At 45.0% G+C, this 20,598-nt stretch overlaps 1 long non-coding RNA gene across 1 annotated transcript; it reads left to right on the forward strand.

The window, feature by feature from the left end:
• Window positions 1-7,039: 7,039 nt before the first annotated feature.
• Window positions 7,040-7,791, forward strand: LOC143174543 (uncharacterized). The gene is made up of 2 exons (XR_012998638.1): window positions 7,040-7,540; window positions 7,654-7,791. It is a non-coding gene; the product is annotated as an uncharacterized LOC143174543 (long non-coding RNA).
• Window positions 7,792-20,598: the final 12,807 nt, after the last annotated feature.

The raw sequence follows: 20,598 nt of genomic DNA on the forward strand, positions 1-20,598 counted from the left end.
ACAAACGAAAAGTGCGCCGCGGCCACCGACCAACCCCGTCAGCGTCGGGAGGCAAACTCCAGAACGTTGCCCGGTTGGCAACGATCCGTGCCTAGTTTTTTAACATCGCGCTTTTTACCTGGCTTCCCGACAATTATCCGAAATCACTGTCACGGTCAACGCAATTTCCTTAAACAGCCGGATACTCTTCCGTCGCTCAAGGACTCACAAAGGTCCGTGTTTTATACTCCTTCTACCTAGTCTACGTTCTTTTTACCCTGAACCGTCTCTCTCCCTCGATCCCTATCCGCCTCTCCGTCTAACCCTCTGGCCACAAAAAGATCTTAAAAAACTGTTCGTAACCCGGCAGCCGGGAAGGCAGTTACGAAATTGCGAGGAATTTCAAGGCTGCTCGTAAAAACCTCGGAAAAGAATAGCCGGGGTGCCGCGTTTCCTGCAATAGTGCGGCTTTTTTCGCCACGGTAGTCGACGAGCCGGGAAGGGGCGCGGAGACATTGGGACGCTCGGCCTGAGGTCTCTCAAGGGTTGTTAAAAACGGCCGCTTTGGCTAAAAAACCATTTAACGGGGTGACAGAGAGGGTGTTTATGGCAGGAATACCCATAAAGGGTCATAGCCGGCGACGGGCACCGCGGGGGTGGCCGGCGGAGAAAAAAGGCGGACCTGCAAGGTCGTTGCGCTTCGACTCGTTGAAATCAGACGCTTCACGATTCGCTTGACCTCGTAAACCCTCGAAAATTCAAGCTACAACGGTCGAACTTGTTGTTCCTTCCGAGTCTAACGATTCGGACGCCGGTTCGCCCGGTCGCGTTATTCCCGCTGGAATTACGAATACCGATGCCGCTCGTTTCACTCGTAAAATTCCTCCGCGCACTGGCTTGGATTTTATGACGGGGGCTGAGGGGCTGGGCATTCTTTGTAATGAAGTGGAGGACTGCGGAAGTTTCGTTTAATTGCTGTCGGTGACTTAAGGATTTGAACAATGGTTTTGTGGGTTTGGTGGATTGGTATTTAACGAGTGGTTATTGGGCTATTGTAAAATAAATATTAGTGGAATAATAAGAAGCTAACAGGCTTAAGTTTCCTTTGTTGGTGGGGCCCCTTTCCGACGGATTGAAGCGGAGGTGAACGAAGTATTCTACGATTTTTATTTTAGTTTATGTTGCTCCGCCATTTTAAAAATGTACCGTGAGTTAATAAATAATGTATTTTCTATGTAGATTGCACTCAAGTTATTATTAATAAGGTTTATAAAGCAAGAGGAGCGTGATTAAAAATGAAATAAATTTTAATAATCTTTCCATTTTGAAACCTAATGCAACGAGAAATGTGGAGCACGAGTAATAGTAATAAGTAGAAGTGCACATGAAAAACTGTATGAATTCAGCGAAAAAACTGCCACGTTTTTTTCGTAAGAAAAGGTCAGTATCCATGACGAAGGATCGGTTTATGACGAGAACACCCGTAAAGGGTCACAGCCGGATAACAGGTAACTTCTACAAGACCAATCCGTCGGAAGTGGCCATGCCGTCCCGTCGGATCTTGCCTGCGACTGAAACTAACCGTTTATGCTCGGCTTGACCTCGTAAACCCTACAATTGCCCATTTTGGGGTTTCTGCTTTTTTTCTCCGGTCCCTTATTGAACAACCTAGGCATTTTTTTCTCGCTTCTCCGTGCCAGTCAAGGACAACGTCCGTTTGACGATGAGCAGAAACCGTGGGGTTAAGGGAACAGGAGTTAGTTCGGCTCTGGCCAACGTACCTTTAACATCACCCTCGCGTTTCGTCCCCAGGAAAACGTACTCGTTGCCGTAATATCGTTTTCTAACTCGGTTCTATATCACTTCCGGTGTGTTTGAATGTGAGTTAATCGTAGCGAGTTGCCACTGTACTTACGAAGGATCTTTGGACTAAATCTTGAAAAGGGGTAAGTTCTTGAAGCCTCTAAGTGCTGCAGATGACGTTGATCACCTTATTTTGCAATTAGGAATAAGTTAATATAATATTTGTAAGGGGGTAGTGTCTTCGGCATTGGCGCCATCTTGTTTCTCAACTATCGGTAGCTGTTCAGCCTTTCTCTCGCAGAGCAAAGAAACTTTCAACAGTGGTTGAATGAAATTCAATTTATAACATGCTCCAAAGCTCTCGACATGTGAAATCATTGATAGATTCGAAAACTACCGACTCCCAAGCGATCACCGATAAGAACAATAAGTCCGTCCTCTCCGATCTCGCAATCTCGCGCTAGGTTATCCCCAGTAAACTCAGTTTCCCGTTGGAAATACCCGAGCGTGTCTCGGAATATTCCCGAAGAAGGACAGTTTGAACTTTGAAGGCGACGGTCGCGGCGGCGGCGGCGGCGTCTATGGCCCGATAACGTATTATTATCAACGGCGCATGATCGCTGACAAAACGACGTCGCGTCGATCGGCCGCTTCCGTGAAAAGTGTCCCACGGTTCCGCCGATAATTACGGTGCCGCCGGAGCATTCTTCGTGAACGTTCGCTAATGATACGCTCGAATAAGATCACTGGACCACCAGGATACCGCGCGTGAAAAGGAACAAAACGAAACGTGTTAAACTGCAAATGGTCTCGTCGGAGAAAAAAAAGAGGAAGAAAAAACGAGGAGAACCAAATCGATAAAATTGGACCCGCCGCGGGAATGTCCCATGAAGCTCCCGCAATCTTCTTCGGTAGTCGTTTTTAAACGCTCGTTCTCCGGTCCAATATTTGCATACTGTTTTCCTTCCAGAATCACGCGCTTGCCGCGTTTACACTTTTTTTCTCCTTGCTTTCAATAACTGCGCGGCGGAAAAAGTGCGCGTAAAGAGAGTCCCCGTGACGGACGTGTTTGTACATACACGGGCACGGGCGCAGCGAGAACGGCGGGCAGGACCGTTGGCGTTGGGGCAGGTCAAGAACTCGTTGCCATATCAATATACTTAAGTGAAATGATACGAGCCAGCCGTAAAACCCGACAGTAATGACGCATTAGAGGTTTGCCGGGGCCGATTTAGTTCGCTATCAAACAAAAGGCAACTTTTACTGAATCCTGACCGCGGAGGGAAGCTGAGGCGCTCGCGTCCGCGCGCGCGTGTTTTAAAAGGTTCGGCCGAAAGAGAACGCGAGGGGTCCCGGGTCATTTATACCTGACGTTTTATGCGTTTTATAGGCGCGACGTGCGTCTCTCGTGTGCCAAACGACGCATAAAAGTGCAACCGGATTGCTCGTTCTCCTCGTTACCGCGTTACAGATTATTCTTAAAATTTCACACCTCGAGGACCGCGCGCCCGCCCGACAGCCTCGCGATTAATTTTAATGGCGAAAAAAGCTCTCTTCGCGCGTCGGCCCTGTTTATATATTTAAACCGTGCCGAGGTGCGTTACAACCGGATGAAGCATCCGTCGATCTTATTGGCCGCGAGTCCAATCGATCGCGAATAAATCGTTGTAGCGAACTGGTTGCAGATACAGCGCCAAAGCTTCCGACCAGACAGATTCTCAGCTTAACAAATGAAAGTAATACGTGTCGAGACTTTCCATGAATATTAATCAATTAAAATACTTTTGTTAAAGCTATCTTTGGATCTACTTGCCCGGAACTTGCGCGCGCCACTGTGTATCGCCGCGGGGACATAAACGAGGCATTAAATTATCGGATAATCACGGTATTAATACCGGTAGAAATAGACGTCGGCAGTCTTCGCACCGCGAATAATTGCTTCCCGATAGTTAGCGATGATTCATTCCAGTTGGATTGCGAATCAGGCGTATTGGCGATACATAAAAATCCGCGAAATACGCGTGTTTCTCCGCGTGAACAATGGGAGTCAATAGTCGTCGAACAAAAATTATCATATTGCACTACCGTGTTACCGGCACTGTTACGGCGATATTTACGAGCGAGCGGGGAACGAAACATTGTCAGCACTGACAGCGGTAATGCCCGCGCGGCGCATAGTTCACGAAAGGAAAAAGGATGATGAATATTTAGTGCGACGGCAACAATAGATTATCAGCACCGCGGAGCATAACTCGGGGCATTTTTACGAGTGGAAGTCGAAATCGTAAATAGCCCGGCGATACGCAACGGCATCGGCCGGCTTTTCCTCTGGAATGCTTCCGTTGCGCTGGAACAAACCGGGCCTCTCGTAAACCTGACAATTAGGCGCGCGTTTATCATAAGCTGTCACGCAATTCCTGGCTCGTAATGATCGGCTGCGGTAAAAAAGGCTCGGTTAGATCTGTCATTAGGCGATAGTTACGCATTCCGCGGAGTATCGATCTCATTACACTCCGGGACGTCGATGCATCGGCTGGAACACGCGACGAGAACTCGCCGGGATTTACGGCGGCTCCGACGCCCGCGAAAACGAAAGACAGAAAAGGGCGAGAGGCAGGAGCTGGGATTGATGGGATCAATATGCAGTAAGTCTGAGCGAAACGCGTCCGTGGCTAATGGCGGAGACGCCGGGAAAAAGTGCAATATTTCTGGCGGCCCGGGATGCGGCTGGCCCTCGGAACGCGGTAACGATTATAACTTCATTCGACCGTAACCCTCGATCTTCATCCAGTTCGTTTCAATTGTCAGGGTGTGAAGTGTGAAGATCCACAGTGGATCTTCAAACGAAGTACACTTCGATTTTTGAACGCCGACGCGGTTATCTGATCGATCAACGGCGTATGCGAGAATTACGAGGCACGAAACTGAGTTTCAATTGCCGCCCGGGGATAGAAGCGAGGCGAAGCAACGGTGGACGCGCCGATGATTATCATTTTTAATTCGATCCTTACGCGTATAAGAAGGGGCGTGAGCCCCGATTATTATCACCGTTCGCCGATGCGCTCGCGATACGACTGGTTTTCACGGTGCACGCCCAACATGAGGATTCGATTTGGGCAGAAGCCGAGTACGGAATCGAGTCAGTCCGCGAATCGAGATGCGCGGAGCGGGATGATAAATAAAAATGTTTATTATAACGTTGATGGCAAATATCGAATACGAGGGATTTATTAAGAGAAGCCGCGATAGAGGAAAATCATATCTCGAGTCTGCCGGAAGCGGCATGAAAAATGGCCAGCGGCCGAACAAAAAAGCTGTCTTCGACGAATAAAATTTTCGGCCGCGCGATAAACGAACGATACACGCCGCGGCTTGGGGCCGAACTATAATTCCCCGGTATCGTTTATTAATTGCTCGAAATGCGCATCAAATTAGTTGCGGCCCGTGAACGATACGTCACGTATTCAATTTACAATCATGGCGGCCGCGATGGAATAAATTAATCTCGGGCCGCGATACCATCGTTTCGCATAATAAATGCCGCGTTATCGAACGTATACATCCGAGATATTGGCCCGAGCCGTATAGGTGAAAGCGGGCCGATTAATCGGTCGGAAGTTTTTCGAGCCGTGGTGCGCCAGCGGCCCCGATTAATGAATTTATAAAATATAGCCGCCATATTGAAAACGCAGTTATATCGGGCCGGAATTGATTGCCGGGACACGCCGATTACGGAGCGGAATTTATAAAATTCACGAGGTTTTCAACGGTGCGCTACGTCGGATACTATCAGATGAAGAATCCGCGGCGCGGCGCTCTATTCGAGGGCGTTTAGCGTCCTTAAATACGGTTCGGCCGTTACGTCTCGTTAAAAATGAGGCGCGCGGCGAGAGAATACGAGGATCAAAGAGAAAACAACGAGTTCCCCGCGGAGCAAAACGAATGACGCGAATCGGCCGGCGAGCGAGAGATTAAAACCACGCTTCGAATTCGAATCTATAAGTGTCTCGCTCCTCCGGGAATCGGGCGGCGGCACGTGTCAAAGGGTGGAAGAAGAAGAAGAAGAAATTCAGCGACGCCGCCGATAATGCGCAGGCGCGGACTGCGACGGAGCTACTCGGGAATCCGACCGGTGCGAGAGAGATAGGGCTCCCAGTCAAGATGGCTGCCTACTCCCTCCATCGCGTCTCCCACCGAGCCGCGCCGGTTGGCGCGCCTGCCTCGAGCAAGAACCAAGAGAGCCGGCTCACACATCGTCGACCAGAAACGGGTACTACATACAATCGCATACTGTTTCGTCTACACTTACCCCAAATATTTTTAAACTTCTTCTTCCACTCTTTCCTCCCTCTTTTCTCGGCTACGCGACCGCTCTAGAAATCCGACTTTTCGGCGATCCCGTTGACTTCTGGCTCGACGGGAACGTGCGCGCGCGGGCGATGGTGACACACACGACTTTCGAAATTCTCTCGTCATCCTTTCGCCTCCTCGTCGTCGATTTTCCCCGAAAAGACACGCACGGAAATGTATCGTCGAGCGCGTTCCCGACGCTCGCGTTGCGCAGCGCGCTACGGACTCGGAGGGGTTAGAGGACACAACGTTGGGGCTCGAGGGGAATGGCAACAAGGGCGGGTTGAGAGAAAGATGCATGTAAGGGGGGACGAAATTTCGAATCTCCTCCGACCGTTGCAGTAGAAATAACGCGGCCGTTTTGACATCCGAAAATCATTCTTACACCGTCTTTTGAAGTATCAGCGAGCTGCCGCGATTTAGCAATTCTCGGGTAAAAGGGAAAGAAGCGTGGAGACGGCGGATCACGTGACCGACGTCAATAATCCCATCGACATCTATAATGTCCATAAAACTCGATTACTTCGGAGAATAATGTTCTCGTTGGAAAAAGAATCCTCTAGTTAGATTGTTACTTTGGTCTACGGGAAATATGGGCAATAAAGATTTTTTCCCTAGCGCAGAAGCAGCAGTGAATCCTCCGTAGCGAGCAAGCGAGCCTGGTAATAGCGGATGGCGTGTAAAACTGAACAATATCGATCGTTAAGGCCACCGGCGGGATGGTTCGCCGGTGTTGCAGAGGCTCGCGGGAAGATTTCCTAAATCGCGCGGCGAGACGCGGCGGTAACCGAGATTCTCTAGCCGAAAGTCAGAAGAGGCGGTCTAAGGATAGGCAAAGGTAAAGGATAGGTGGAAAGAGAAAGGCAGCGGGCAGCAGGAAGGACGAGGTGGCGGAGGCTGCCGCGACAGATGGACCGTGCGCGGACGGTGGTAGGAGAATCCTAAGATGGCTGCCGTGCCCGCGCGGCGTACGCGTCGCGTGCTATACGGCAACGTGGGTGAGCTAACGGGTGCCCGATGTGGAAGTGCAAGCCGTAACTCGGTGATTTTTCTCGGGAGTGAATTCCATTCTTGTCGACGAGTTTCGTTGAAAACGTTTTCGTAAAGCGGCAGAAACATAGCTCAGGCGCGGCGACCACGCCCTTGCCACGGGCAGCCATCTTGCGTGTCAGCTGAGCGCGATGCACCACGGTAGTCAGTGTTGCAACCTTAGCAACCATCGCGCGATGTACACTGTTTGCGCGGCTTGCCAACACTGGCTGACGCCACTGTTCAGGTACTTTTCTCATATTTTCACCTTTTTTTCCATGGATAAGATCCAGCTTAGCTGTGCCCGTAGATTGAAAATGGCTCTAACTTCGTAGCCTGGGTGTTCGGGCTGGTACGGTGCATGACTCTTACGAACACGGTATAAATGTTACTTTGTACGAAATTCTGTTTGTTTACACTAATTTCTATTAGCCAAGACTGATTTAGTAATGTTCCTTTCGGTCCGCTCGCCGCGGACAATGTAATTTCCAGGATTTTCGCAGCGAAAGCGTGTTTTAGAGGGGTGAAGGTGATCTCGCGCAGACGAATGAAGTGGGAACAATGAAATCGTCGAAAGGAACGTGACCGCTAAAAATAACGGATGTTCGTGAAATAAAGGTTCCACCGTTACACGTGTTTTCTTCTTTAAATCCGCCGTTTTTATATGGATCGTACTTTTAGAAGTCTCTTCAACCCCCCCGCCGTTTCGACGCGCATCCGAGCAGCAGTCTCGCGGAATATCGTGCCTGGCGACCGACCGCGCGGGCCATTAACATTTTGTAATGTAACTTTACCCCGTCGTTGATTATGCCGTAAACGCCCAGCGTCGCGGTGGAACAATGGCAAAAATATATTTATTAGGATTACCCGGCCGGATTTATTCGCGGGCCGAATCGAACGGCGTTTCACGGGCTATTTCTTCGATTGTATTTTTAAACCGTTCCTTTATCCTTATAGCGAGGGCGGTGCAGTTTTTAAAAATAAACGCTGGCCCGGCAGCCCCGCCGCCGCGTCTTTTTCGGCGGAACCGCAGCAAATAATCACAGCGTTAAGCCGGATTACGTTTGTTGATTTATCCATTTATTTTCACCGGCGGAAGGGTAGCCTGATATCATCGCGTTTTAGCAGACCACGAAACATATCCACTTACACTTCATTGCCTATCAAGCCGAGTACTTCAGCTTGAGTTTCATGCTGCCTCTCGTCTCCGCGGAACTTATAAACGTGTTATATATCAGATAAATGTTTTCCCCCCGCGTAGCCACCGTCGTGTTTGCTTACAAGTAGCAGAAAGTAAGCCTAGTAAATATTCCCCGATCTCAGATAAACTCATCGGTGAAATTCCGATAAAGTTACCGATTTTACGATAGCCGTATATTTCGCCCGCGTGAATTTCACACGGTTTTTTATCTTTTGCGTTGCTCGCTGAACGTTTCACTGCGATGGACCGGATCCGAATTTACGTATCGTAGAGGTAGATTGATATCTGTGCCGTTGCGGGATACATTTTTGTATTACGCACCGAAGAGACGCGTATTTTTAATATAATCATCAACAGGATCCATTTATGTTAGTTACCATGAATTTCGATATCAATAAAATCAGCAGACTACGAAGCTTACTCCCATGAAAAGTACGTTCGAACCCATTTTACAATAAAACACTAATTCGTCGAAGCCTCTAGCTCCAGTTTTCTCGGCTGCCACATGGCGCCATCAATTATGGCGTCTAAACCATCCACGGCTTCTCCCTTTCTACAGCGTCAGACAATGCTGTTCCACGTTAATCCGAGGAAAGGGCGTTCAGCCATAAATACCTCAGGTTTCACAGTTTTAATAAGGATTGTCGTCGAAGAATGTAGGAAGATAGAGGCGCGTATAGGATTTCTCGTGCTGCTGGTAGCAGGAAGTCGAAGCAGAAGGAATAGCAGGAGGAAGGAAGATAGCGTTAGCGGAGGCATCATGTTTTTGCCGTTTGTCCGGATAGCCAGCATCCTCCCTTTCTCTCCCGTTCTCTCTGTCCTGCGTTTCGGCTGAATCCAGCGGACTCTCTCAGCGCTTCTTTAGATCAAGCACATTCCTGAGGGCCTTCTTGGCCCCGATGAACCCACTTGATGAAAAGCTTCACCGGCCCACGTCGCTTTACTCTTATGTACACCACGTACCCTGCCGCGCGACCCTGTGTACCGTGCCTACGCGCTGGATATCTAGGAGCATTGGTCTACCCCCGATAATCCACGACCACTTCTGTTTCTGCGATCCTATCTCACCTCTATTGTTTCTATGATCGCGTGTACAGTTAACCGTAGAAGTCGTCTGTAATATTACAAAGTCTAAACCGGACGGCTGCGCGGCGATATGCATCGGCCGCGCGCACACGTTCCGCGTCTCTTCCGAACCGGGCAGAACAACGAGACGTTTTGAATTTCCATCGATATTTTTCCTAGGAATTTAATATTGCGTCACCCGGAGGGGCTGTATTCGCTTCGAACGAAGCCACACTGGAATCACATTTGCAGCGTCTCGAATAAATAAAGCGCGGCACGATAAACACGCGTTATCTTCGCGATACCCGGCTGTAAAATGCGGCTGTCCCATTAAATCTCTCGCATTAGGATTTATTTCGGATATCTTATCTCCGAGGTCGTCGTTCTTTACACACGAGACATCATCGTACGAGCACCACGTGTCGTTGACACGAGTTTTAATTCATAATTCGCGATTTCTTCCTACACGACTGAATGAGACGAGCCGGGACGATAAAACGTTCCGGCGAATGTCCTCCATTCAGCGTCGCGAAAACGCGCACCGCTATCGATCCGCAAAGCATTCGCTGCCGCTATCGGGATCACCGTGTATTTGTTTTTTTCGCCGGCAACACGTTATCCGTGCGCGCAGGCACGCACCGGAAGTTCGTTTACAACGTCGTAAGCTATCCGGCTGATCTAAAGCGTTCAGGCGTCACTCACGTCTTGTTAGCGCCCGAGGAGATCGGCGTGTAACGCCATTAACATGTGCGTCACGCCGCGGCATTAAGTAGGCAGACCTACGTGAAATAATTGCGCGAACATCGTCGCTATGTTCTTTTCACCTGTGATCCGGTTTCCCTTGTTTCACTTTCATACCATTGCGCGAGCCATTTTCGAATAACCGACCGTTGCCAGTGTTAATAAGAATCCCACGACACACCGGGGTGATCCGATCAGCGTCTTTAAACGCCGCGCAGTAAATTCTTCGCGGCGGAAAGTGAAATTATTAGGTATCGAGTGGACGCTGACAACAGCACAATATAACCGAGCGTTCGTAGGCTCGCGGCTTCCCTTTTATTGGATTCGACGGAAATACCCTTGGCCAAGAACGGCCACCGATCTTCCCTGCCGGGAGGCTTTACCTGTTATGATATTTCCACTGACCGGAGCAAAGAGGAGTCGTAATGTCGCCGATTTGCATGGCAGATTAGGGAAATTAGGTGGGCGTGCCACCTGCTGGTAGTTTTGTCCAAACATTGCGGGCACGCCTATTTACCTTTGCGCGGCTTGTCTACCTGCTTGCACTTACTTAAGACTATCAGGGGAACGAGTGCACAGTGTCCAGGGCTGCTCTAGTCGATCCAGGTTAAAAGTAGCCGATGTATCTTCTTGTAGTTCTTGATGCGTAATCATCATCCAACCGAGGTTCCCTTGGTCTTCGTTGCTACAACGTTTCTTTTGAAAAATAATTTTCCACTTATTTCGCCGTATTTAAAGGCACGGTGTTCCGTACAGCGCGAATCGTATAAATTACGCGAGATAAGGCTGGCCATAATTCCAGCGGACTTCAGTTGCAGCTCGTAACCCGGTAAAAAACGGCTGGCACGATGGCCTGATATACGACCGGTCCGTGTGCAACCTTGTAAAGCTTTTCGCGATGAGGCTATCGACTCCGTGGATGATCCGTCTTTCCGGCTGGATGGAAATCCACGATAAAACCGAGCCGCGGCGTTAGGGTAATGGGCAAGGAGATTCCCTAAATGTTTCAGATTGCGCCGCTTCGACGCGGCGCGTTATCTTCCTTATTATTATGCCGAAACGGCGCGGGAAAGGCTCCTAGATTAAAAAGTGCAACGTGCCAGGCCCACGATGGCCAGGCGAAAGCCGCTAATCGCAAGAAATATCGAGGCACTTGATAACTCCTGGGCCGCGATCACAGGGATACAGAAACGCGTAATAACGAAGCGTTTACAGAGCCAACCGCGGCGATTTCATTATCCCTACGGTTCAGCAATTTACGGACCATTACGGCAAAGTCCTACAGGCTATACCGGGCACGAGATAGCCACGTCGTACCATCCATTATTCATCACCCACTTCTCTGGCCTCCGTACAGTCTCGCCCGTTGACTTGCGCGCCCTCCATACACGCTCTCTCTCTCTCTCCCTTGTCTTTCTTTCTCCTCCCCCCACTTTGTCTCTTCTAACCCTTAAATCTTCCGTTGCGACACAGATTTTTTTTTGCATCGCCACCGCGTTTAATTAGCCGCCGATGCCGCTATTGTTGAAACACCGTAGACCTCTCTCGGGGAATTTCGAACCAGTCGGAGTCTTATTCTCGTAATTATCATTTTATTTGACTCGGTTATCTTAATACGTTGCGAACGACACCCGACTATTTCGCAATGACATGCTTAATTCATGAGTGAGAGGAAATTTGTAAATATTTTGATAAGTTTGTTCGCCAGTCTTCTTAATTTGCTTATTTTTTTTCCCTTATCTTTAATCTGTTCCTAGTTGTTGTGATAGTTTCATAAAGATGTGATAAATAACCGTTCGGTGTCGCTGCTACAGCACAATTCAATTAAGAGTAGAATGTCGCTGGAGTTTCAACTGTTTTTATTTGGAAAATATACGGTCTCTCCGGTTTGTGCTTGTATCTAGGGAGTCGGTTTGTTCTCCTGGTTTCTATATATCAGCGGAGATCGCAGGTCCACGAGCGGAATGTCGAGTTTTTTCGAAGTCTCGCCATACTAAATTTTTCTAGGCAACCTTGACCTTGATGGTGATGAAAGGAATGCCGGGTAAGAAAGCCCAGAACTATTTCGAGGGCGGAGTTGGAGGGGTGGCAGGTATTTTCTGTACAAACCTGCAAGTCACTCCCTCTTCCTTTCTTCCCGACATTCGCTTCTTTCTGATTTGTCGAGGAAATTCGCTATTGTCTTTCCTCGAGTTATGTTTTCGTCAAATCGGCTAACAGCTATTATTTACTGTATCAATTAATCTAAAGGACGATATTGAGAAGTTACAAACATAACCATGGGAATTATTCATATTGCAAGCTGCAAGTAAACTCAGCTTAACTGAGGCATTTTTTATATTCATGTCTCATACTAGCAATAAATATTGGAAATGCACGCCGTTTAATCCTGCAAGCTCTCTTATTATTTCCACCACTACTTATGATGCATATCTATACCATAAATTCACTCTTATTATAAAATACGCTTTCTCCTTGCCTCTGTTGCTACATTAATCTCTTCAGCTTTCCTTTAACTCAGAGCATATATGTTCAGAAGTAACTGAATATTATAAATTGTGTTTAGAATACTAAAGTGTACAATTACTATATTCCTGGCTGTAACGGATACAAGAAATAGCAATTAATGTCTGACTATGAGATTATTTCAATTCTGTGTACTTATGGTCAGTGCTTAAATGTAGTACCAAATAGATATTGGTCTAACGCATTAAAATAGTTAGGAATCATGGGTAAAAGGGTCATGATTATTTGTAACAATGTAGTTGCACCTTTAGTAAAATAAGCTAAGAAATAAAACATGACTTTTAACATTCCTATGACTCTATTCGTAAGGTTTAATTAAAGAGAGTACTCAAATTATAGAAAAGTTTATGATCCTAGCTCTATTCATTATTATTTCTTAATACTTTTGTAAGAATGTTATTAAATTGTACAGAAATTATATAGAGTTTGGTAGCTTGCACATTTCTGCATTTAATGCCTATACTGTTTTAAAGAGTTGCAAAAAAATGGCCGCCCGGAAAATAACGTTTTGAAGCAGTTTTTGTATGAGGTTTGTTCTTACCAGTTAACGAAGCCGATCTAGAGTTATTTTAAAGGCGGAGTTGTCAGTGAAGGCATCCCGGCCACAAAGACCCCGAAGTCCTCCCCTTTTCTTTCAAACACGTCCCCTTCCTAGAACGTCCTTAAATCCAGTCCTCGCCTCCTTCTAACCGACCACCATGAAGGAGATCATGATGGTGGACCTGAAACGATTATTCGAAAGGAAGACACTCGCTCAAATTCGGCACGGGTCGCTTCTAATAAAGACACTTCTCAGTTTTTCCCTTTTTTTCTCTTACCTTTGTGCTTCGAAGCCGCTGGTCGTACATTCGTTACCATTTCCCACCGCCACGGAACAGTTATTGTCTTCTGAAAGGTCATTTTCCCTCCGGTTTGAAATATTACCTGCTGTTAAGCCATAAAGGATGATTGACGAGATTCGCTAACGTCAACCACATGGGGATGTGACGTGCTGTGACATTTAAAATATTTTTTTATGTGTTACATAAACACGAATACGTTTTTAATATGAAATTCGAATAAGATATGCGAAACGTTTCTTACTTACGTTTTAAAATAATTCACTTTGTCAGGAATACAACTTATTTCTTGAAAAAATTGTTGATTACCCAACCTTTCTTACACGCTTATGATTGGTGCGTGGATGGTCCATTGTAAACTCGACGACATATGGGCTGTTGGCTAATGAGTAATGTGTTTCCGAACGCGCGGTGGCTCTTCTCGTTCGAACTGTGCAGGATGAAGACATTAGGTAATTGTTCTCTTATAAAATATACTTAATATTGAATAATTTCTTTGAACTTTTAGATATTAGTAGCGAATAATGTTATTGACTTATTGTTTCGTCTTCTGAATAATAAATCACAGCATAATTTGCGTTAGTATGGTCGTAAATTAGTAAATAATGAAGGCAGGTTAGTTTAACGGTTAGTCGGGCAACAGCCATGATGAATTCTTTTATTTTAAAAAGGGAACGAGTAATATATTGTAGAGAATGTTTGAAATTCTTACTCATTGTTTATGTGTTTTGTCACTGAGGTGAAACAAGGAAAAATATGAAGTTTTGCAAGGTTTTAAGTATATAAATTTAAAATAATTAGGATCTTGTAAATTGAGGAATCTTTACAATGCAGTTTAGAATAATATATGTTTATGAATAAAAAGATAATCTCTGTTATTTGATGCATTTGTATGAAATTCTTAATTTCTTTATTACCTGGTAATTTGATATAAACTAGTTCATATCTTATTCTAAAAAATTTATTATTTTTGCAGGGGTGGTGATAAATTTTACTTTTGTGATGAATGAATAGCAATGGATATTGGTAGAATGTGTTTCCGGAATGGAATATTTCATATTAAAATATGCTGTATGTGAATTAACTTATTCACATGTACCTATACCAAGTTAAAGTTAAATGAACACAGTCTATTAAGTCTCCTTTACGATAAGACATGACAGAGAAGACAATTAGCGTTGCAATTACATGTAATTGTATGTTTTGTAATGGTTAATGATGGTGTGTTAAACGAAGGAAGCTAAGAATTAATTGCTTTGTACATAACAGGAGGAAACAGTATAATTTATAGGCCCTAATTGCTTTTTATGAAGATTCCTCCTCTCATTATCATTTTATAAACATTATATAAGAAACTATACATACATAATTCTCAGCACAAAAAGGAAATGAGCGGTGAACAGGTTTTTGAAGCAAAATATACATTCATTTAGTTCTGATCATCATCAATTGATTAAATTCTTTATCTTCAAAAACATATTAAAATTTATTTTGGACATTTTAGAGTTACAATCAATAAGATCTTGAATGAAATAAATGTTTTATATAGAATTCTTATATCTTTGCTGTCTGTTATATTATAACAATAAGAAAATTACCTAATATTACAGAAATAGTAATAACAAAATTGCCAACTACAAAATGAATTTAGCACAAATTGGGCCAATCATAATTTCAATTATACAAAGTAATTGTACAATGCATTAAAAACTAATATTCTTAAATTTTATTCCTTCCAACGATCTTCCATTCATGAATTATGATTTGAAGCGTACAAGATACCAATATAAAACAATATCCCTACGATTTTGATCGACTAAAAATCTCAGTTCACATTTCCTCGTTCTTTACCATCTTCGCGTGCTTCTCTTCGCGACTTCTCTTCCTTCGGATCCCGGCTTTCCTCGCGTCCCTTATACCTTTTCACAGTCCGTCTGTCCGTTTGCAGATACCCTTACCAAGTACTTGCCTCCTCCAGCCTCCCCCCTCGATTTATACGTATTATGCTCATAGACGTTTGAATTGCAAATCCGTGTCGTGCGCTCGCCTATATAGCGCAACCTAAGCCACGGAGAAATGCATTATTGTTATTGCTGGCACGATCCTCAACGGTTCAACGACGCGCTGGGTATTAATACATACGGTCGATGTCTTTCGTTACGTAACACTTAACTCCCATAATCTGGCCCGATAGACTCGCTGATTGTAAGTTTCGCGGCCTGTCCAAGTTTCCCTCTCGTTATATGGGGTATAGGTGTACCGAAACGCATTAAATTATCTTGCGACACTAAGGCTTCCTTTTCGGAACGTCTTGTGGAAGCGGGTTAGTTCACTGCTATCGGATTCTAACTGGTTCTATTTCCAACGGGTCGTGCTTCACGAAGTTCTCGAAGTTTCAGGCCCAACCCATTTTTGGTTTGTTTCGCCGGGAACGTTACACGGATGACGAAAAAAGGGTTGGACATGTTTTCCAACGGTGGGTGGAATTTATTTCGAAACCCGTTCAGATTAAATAAAAATAGCGTACATTTTGGACATGGCCGTCGCCGGGACAGGATCTACGAACATACCGAAACGCCAGTATTCATCAAGATAATGATTCTTTTAACATCCTCGGAGCTGATAACGCCTGACTGTAGTCGTTTTATTTAGTATCGTTCAGGGGAGATTAACTTTTTGCCTTGAAACGAATATTTTCTCAACTATCTGTAGCTGATGCGATAGTCGAAGCGATCAATGGTGAATATAAGTAACATTTTTTTGCCATTGTGTACTAGGGAATCAACGGAGAAGATTTAGCGGTATAAAACTGCTACGGTAACGTCAGCGTGACGTACAACGTACATTTACAATATTATTTTCTACGATCTAGTCGATGATTGGAATATTTTAACGTTTATTCGACTAGGAAACAGGCGAAGTATTTATCCCAAAGTTTCATTAATTCCCAAAGTCATACAGTTTCTCTGATCAAAGCGCTTTAGTTATCATAGGACAAATAGCCTTTTATCAGTGTTACAGTGCAATGATAAAAAACGAGTTAATAGGCACTGTCGCTCATTTAATCACTCCGGCGCTCCGCCGTTTATCTTCCGCAGCATTTACTGGCTTAAAATAAAAACAAAGTCTCCATCTCTCTTTAACTGAAATTACCGATTTCACCGTTTGTCGAACAAATGGTACAATACGTTTAAGGGATGCTTTCCCAATTTGTTTCCAAACTGTAGCCGCTCTAAATCGTGCGTGTAGGGAAATCAACGATCCAGTTTTCGGTGTTAAATTAGCCATAGTGCCTGCACCACAACGAATTGTCAACTGGCACGTAACAGCGTCGTTACGACGGCCACGGGCAAAAAGCCCCGACGCAATGAAAAACGGAAACCGATCGAGCGATATCAATACCGTCGTTGAACCGCTATCACTTACCCTGTACTCCTCGAGTCGATATTTTGTCCCGTTTTTTTTGCCGCCGAGAAAAAGCGGGAGAAATTAGTTGAGCGACAGTGAAGGCAAAGTCCGTCGCAACGAAAGCAGCGAATATGGCGTTGCGCGGTCGTCTGTCAGGCCTCCCTCTTGGAATCTTAATGTCACGATAGCCCGGAGCACAAGGACCATCAGTGTAGCCCGTGAAACAGAAAATCATTGTAAACTCGATGCTCAACCGTTCATTATCCCCATCGGGACTTAATGTCAGCCACGGTTCGCGAAACTTCAATAGTCGCATTTATACAAAGTAGACGGCGTCCCCATCTAGACTCATGAATTCTTTCGTCACGATCCGCAGCTACAGTGAGACCGTTTGTCTTTATGCAGTTCTCCTTTGTTTCAGGATGCAGTGTTGGGACCTGAAATCCGGCGTTACTTAAAAATGAATGGAATGTATGCACAATGAGGTGAGTGGAGCTTCTATTCGCGCTCCGGAGGCGAAGTGGCTTGTGCCACGACTTCGGAGAACATCAATTTGCATTTCAATCTATGTACATAATGTAGAATCTATCAATTCGGAAATTATAGACTTCGTTAAAGGATTTTTTTTTTGTTCGAAAGTTGAATAAATAATTAGCTGTTGGTATTTGAAGTTTTAAGCTGTAGTATCTTCGAACGAAACCTATGGAATTTATAGTGTTTTCATTTATATCAAACGAAATAAGTTTGTATTAAAAATCATTTGATTTTGGTTAAAGCTTCGCTTTACTCGTGAAGCCAAAAATGCGATCGGAATTATGATCACATTACCGGGCGAATATTTACTGTTTCATAATGCGCTTCCGAAGAAGTTTTTTCTTCTTTAATCGCGGACAGTGTTACGAAAATACGAATTTTATGGTGCGGTGTAGAAGAGTATATTGAACACTGGCGTAGCTTCAAGACCGTCAACGAGAATTTCCAACATTCTTTAACCGCAAGCATAAATCTGGAGAAGCATAAAATATACTGAACTAAAAGATCCCAGTGATGTAGAATGCTGCTGGGATTCTGTTACTTTTCAAACAAATTTTATCAGCTGCGTCGTAAAACGAGAATTTGCAGTATTTTTAAATGCAAAAAATGCAGTATATATAACTCATGCTTCGCGAAGAGTGAAGACACGTTCGCGGCAGATTGTAAAGAACTTTGTTTTTGAAGTGAAAGCCAATCGTAATCGGAGGAACATCTGGAAAAGTAATATCCGCGCAATTGGTCGATCCTCATTTCCAGGCCAATTGGGACTTATTGTCCCTATTTGCTCCGTGTAGAGCAAAACGTTCCGAGTGATAAAAGTTCGGCGATGAAGTCATTTAACAATTGAATTCAGCGATCAACGCATCCTCATGTAATAGAAGGAATAATCATTACCTCTGTATACTTTTCGATTGGCTCGTGCGGATTAACTATTCCTGAAGTTGATTGTACAGCATATTACAAGATTGAAAATAAAGGACACGAATGCAGCAATGGAAATTCCTAAGCCGTGTACAACTTCTGCATCAAGCGGATTCGATTATCTCCTCGTAGTTGTAACGTAATAGTTGTGACAATGTTGCGGTCGAAACCGGCGATATTCAATACCGACTGATATTACGCGGCGTATGATGAGAGTAACGATATTAGAATTTCGATTAAAACCGGCTATTTCAAGTGAAACCGGCGTCAGTATTTTCAAAGGTATCAGGCCACGTTCTCGTACCAACGTTCGCATAAGTAACGATCTTCGAGCAATAGCTTACCCGCACCCTACCATTAGGTCTAAGTATTTATGGGCTCATTCATTTCGTTTTATGTTTCAATTTGGACGCATTGATACTTGTTTGTTTACATGTAAGCTGCCACTCATTCATTCGGCTGCTCAGCTACTTCTAACCAGCCATTATTATCCCCTTTGTCGTCGCAAGCACACTTTCTTCATTACCCACGGCAGTTCTGTATCCTATCATTACGTATTACTTTACTACTCATTGCTATCTCGATAACACTCTAATGAATCGTATCTTTCCGTGTTTATAACCTTGTTCGCATTACGCCGTGCGCTACGCACCGCTCAGCGACACTAGCTCAAACGATTCTCTCGGATTGAATGCGTTTCAATTAACTCGCGTCGAGCCGCGAGCCCGAATCGCTGTTACAAACGATTTTCTTCGTGTAACCGGGATCATTACGCCCTAAACGGATCCGCGATAAAAACGCGCGGAGATTTAACCATTCACGTCGGAATGTTCCAATTGCTCTTGAAATTATGGAAATCGTTGTTCGTTTCGTCATCGTGTAATAGAACTTGTTAAGTCGACAATGGCATCTCGGGATCGGTGGTTTGTGATTTAATGCGGCACTATGGGGATGTGTTATTAATATTTAAAGCGGGGACTGTATTTAACCGTGCAGCTGGCTCTTCCAATTATCCTTCATCGATTTATTTCTGCTGGCCGAGCAGCGTTTCCGATCACGGCGAGATGAGTCGAACGGCCGTCGTTTAATGTATGGACGCAGCCGAGCAATTTCACGGATTTTTCCCCAAGTCCGCGGGACAGCAGGAAAGCGTCGAGTCGCGTCGATGATGCGGGCCGTGTGAACGCTCCTTAATATGTCGTGCGTCGCCGGACAGGTTTCTCAATCGGTAAGGTAGGCCGGCATCGTGTTTAACGAGTTTCCAACTTGTGTTTAAAGAAATTGGTGGCCAATTACCCGTACGTAGACGTTGTGTCCTCGACCGTGCGTCGTATTTTTACCTCGCGACCTCGGCATTGTTTTCTTTTTACAGGCGTTTCCGCGTTTCCCGGCCGTATTCTGTCGCGTGTAAAATTATCGTTAAGATTAGCCTTAACCGAAGAATAAGCGGGGCATATTAATATGCTCGGCGACTCGGCCGCGTTCACGTTCCACCTTTGCGATTTACGAGTGCAGCTGCACGACAAGGATTGGCAACGGTGGATGTATTTTATTTCTCTTTAACGCTTTTGTATTGGTCGCGACGCGCGGTACGTAGAATTCCCAGCCTGGCCAGGAACCCGGCCAGGTAATATTTATATACCCTGCGTGAGCGATCGCAGCCAGTGAATTTTTTACCTGATCGGAATATCGGCAGCGAGAACTGCAGAGAGCTGCGATAGATATTTTGCAGCCAGGTGATACCGCAGGAAACCGCCAGATGGCAAAGAGGACGTCTTCCGTGTCCTTGGCGGACCTGAGCCAGGATCTTGCCTTTCTTCCTAATATACTGCAGATCAATATGCATACAATTCGCAAACATTTTTTGCGTTAATTAGTTGGGTTAACGATGCACGAACTACCACAGGTGTGTATTGTATTAACTCACCTTGATGGGTGCAAGGGTGGCTTTTGTTTTGTACGAAATTGGTATTCGGAATTTCGTTATATGTATATTGTTTGTAACGTATTGTAAACTATACTTTATTGTATAGTTCTTCTGCTGTGACGTCGTTGTTTTATACTACGAACATAATTGAAGATTGAACATCAGTGGTAGCGCACATTGAAAACTAATTAAAGGATCTTGCGAAAAAGTAGAAGAGGACTTTTTTCTAATAACCAACGGAGTACTTGTTTATAAGAGAAATGTTGGCAATTTAA

Source organism: Nomia melanderi, chromosome 5 (genome assembly GCF_051020985.1).
Source record: "Nomia melanderi isolate GNS246 chromosome 5, iyNomMela1, whole genome shotgun sequence".
Classification (NCBI taxonomy): Eukaryota; Metazoa; Arthropoda; class Insecta; order Hymenoptera; family Halictidae; genus Nomia; species Nomia melanderi.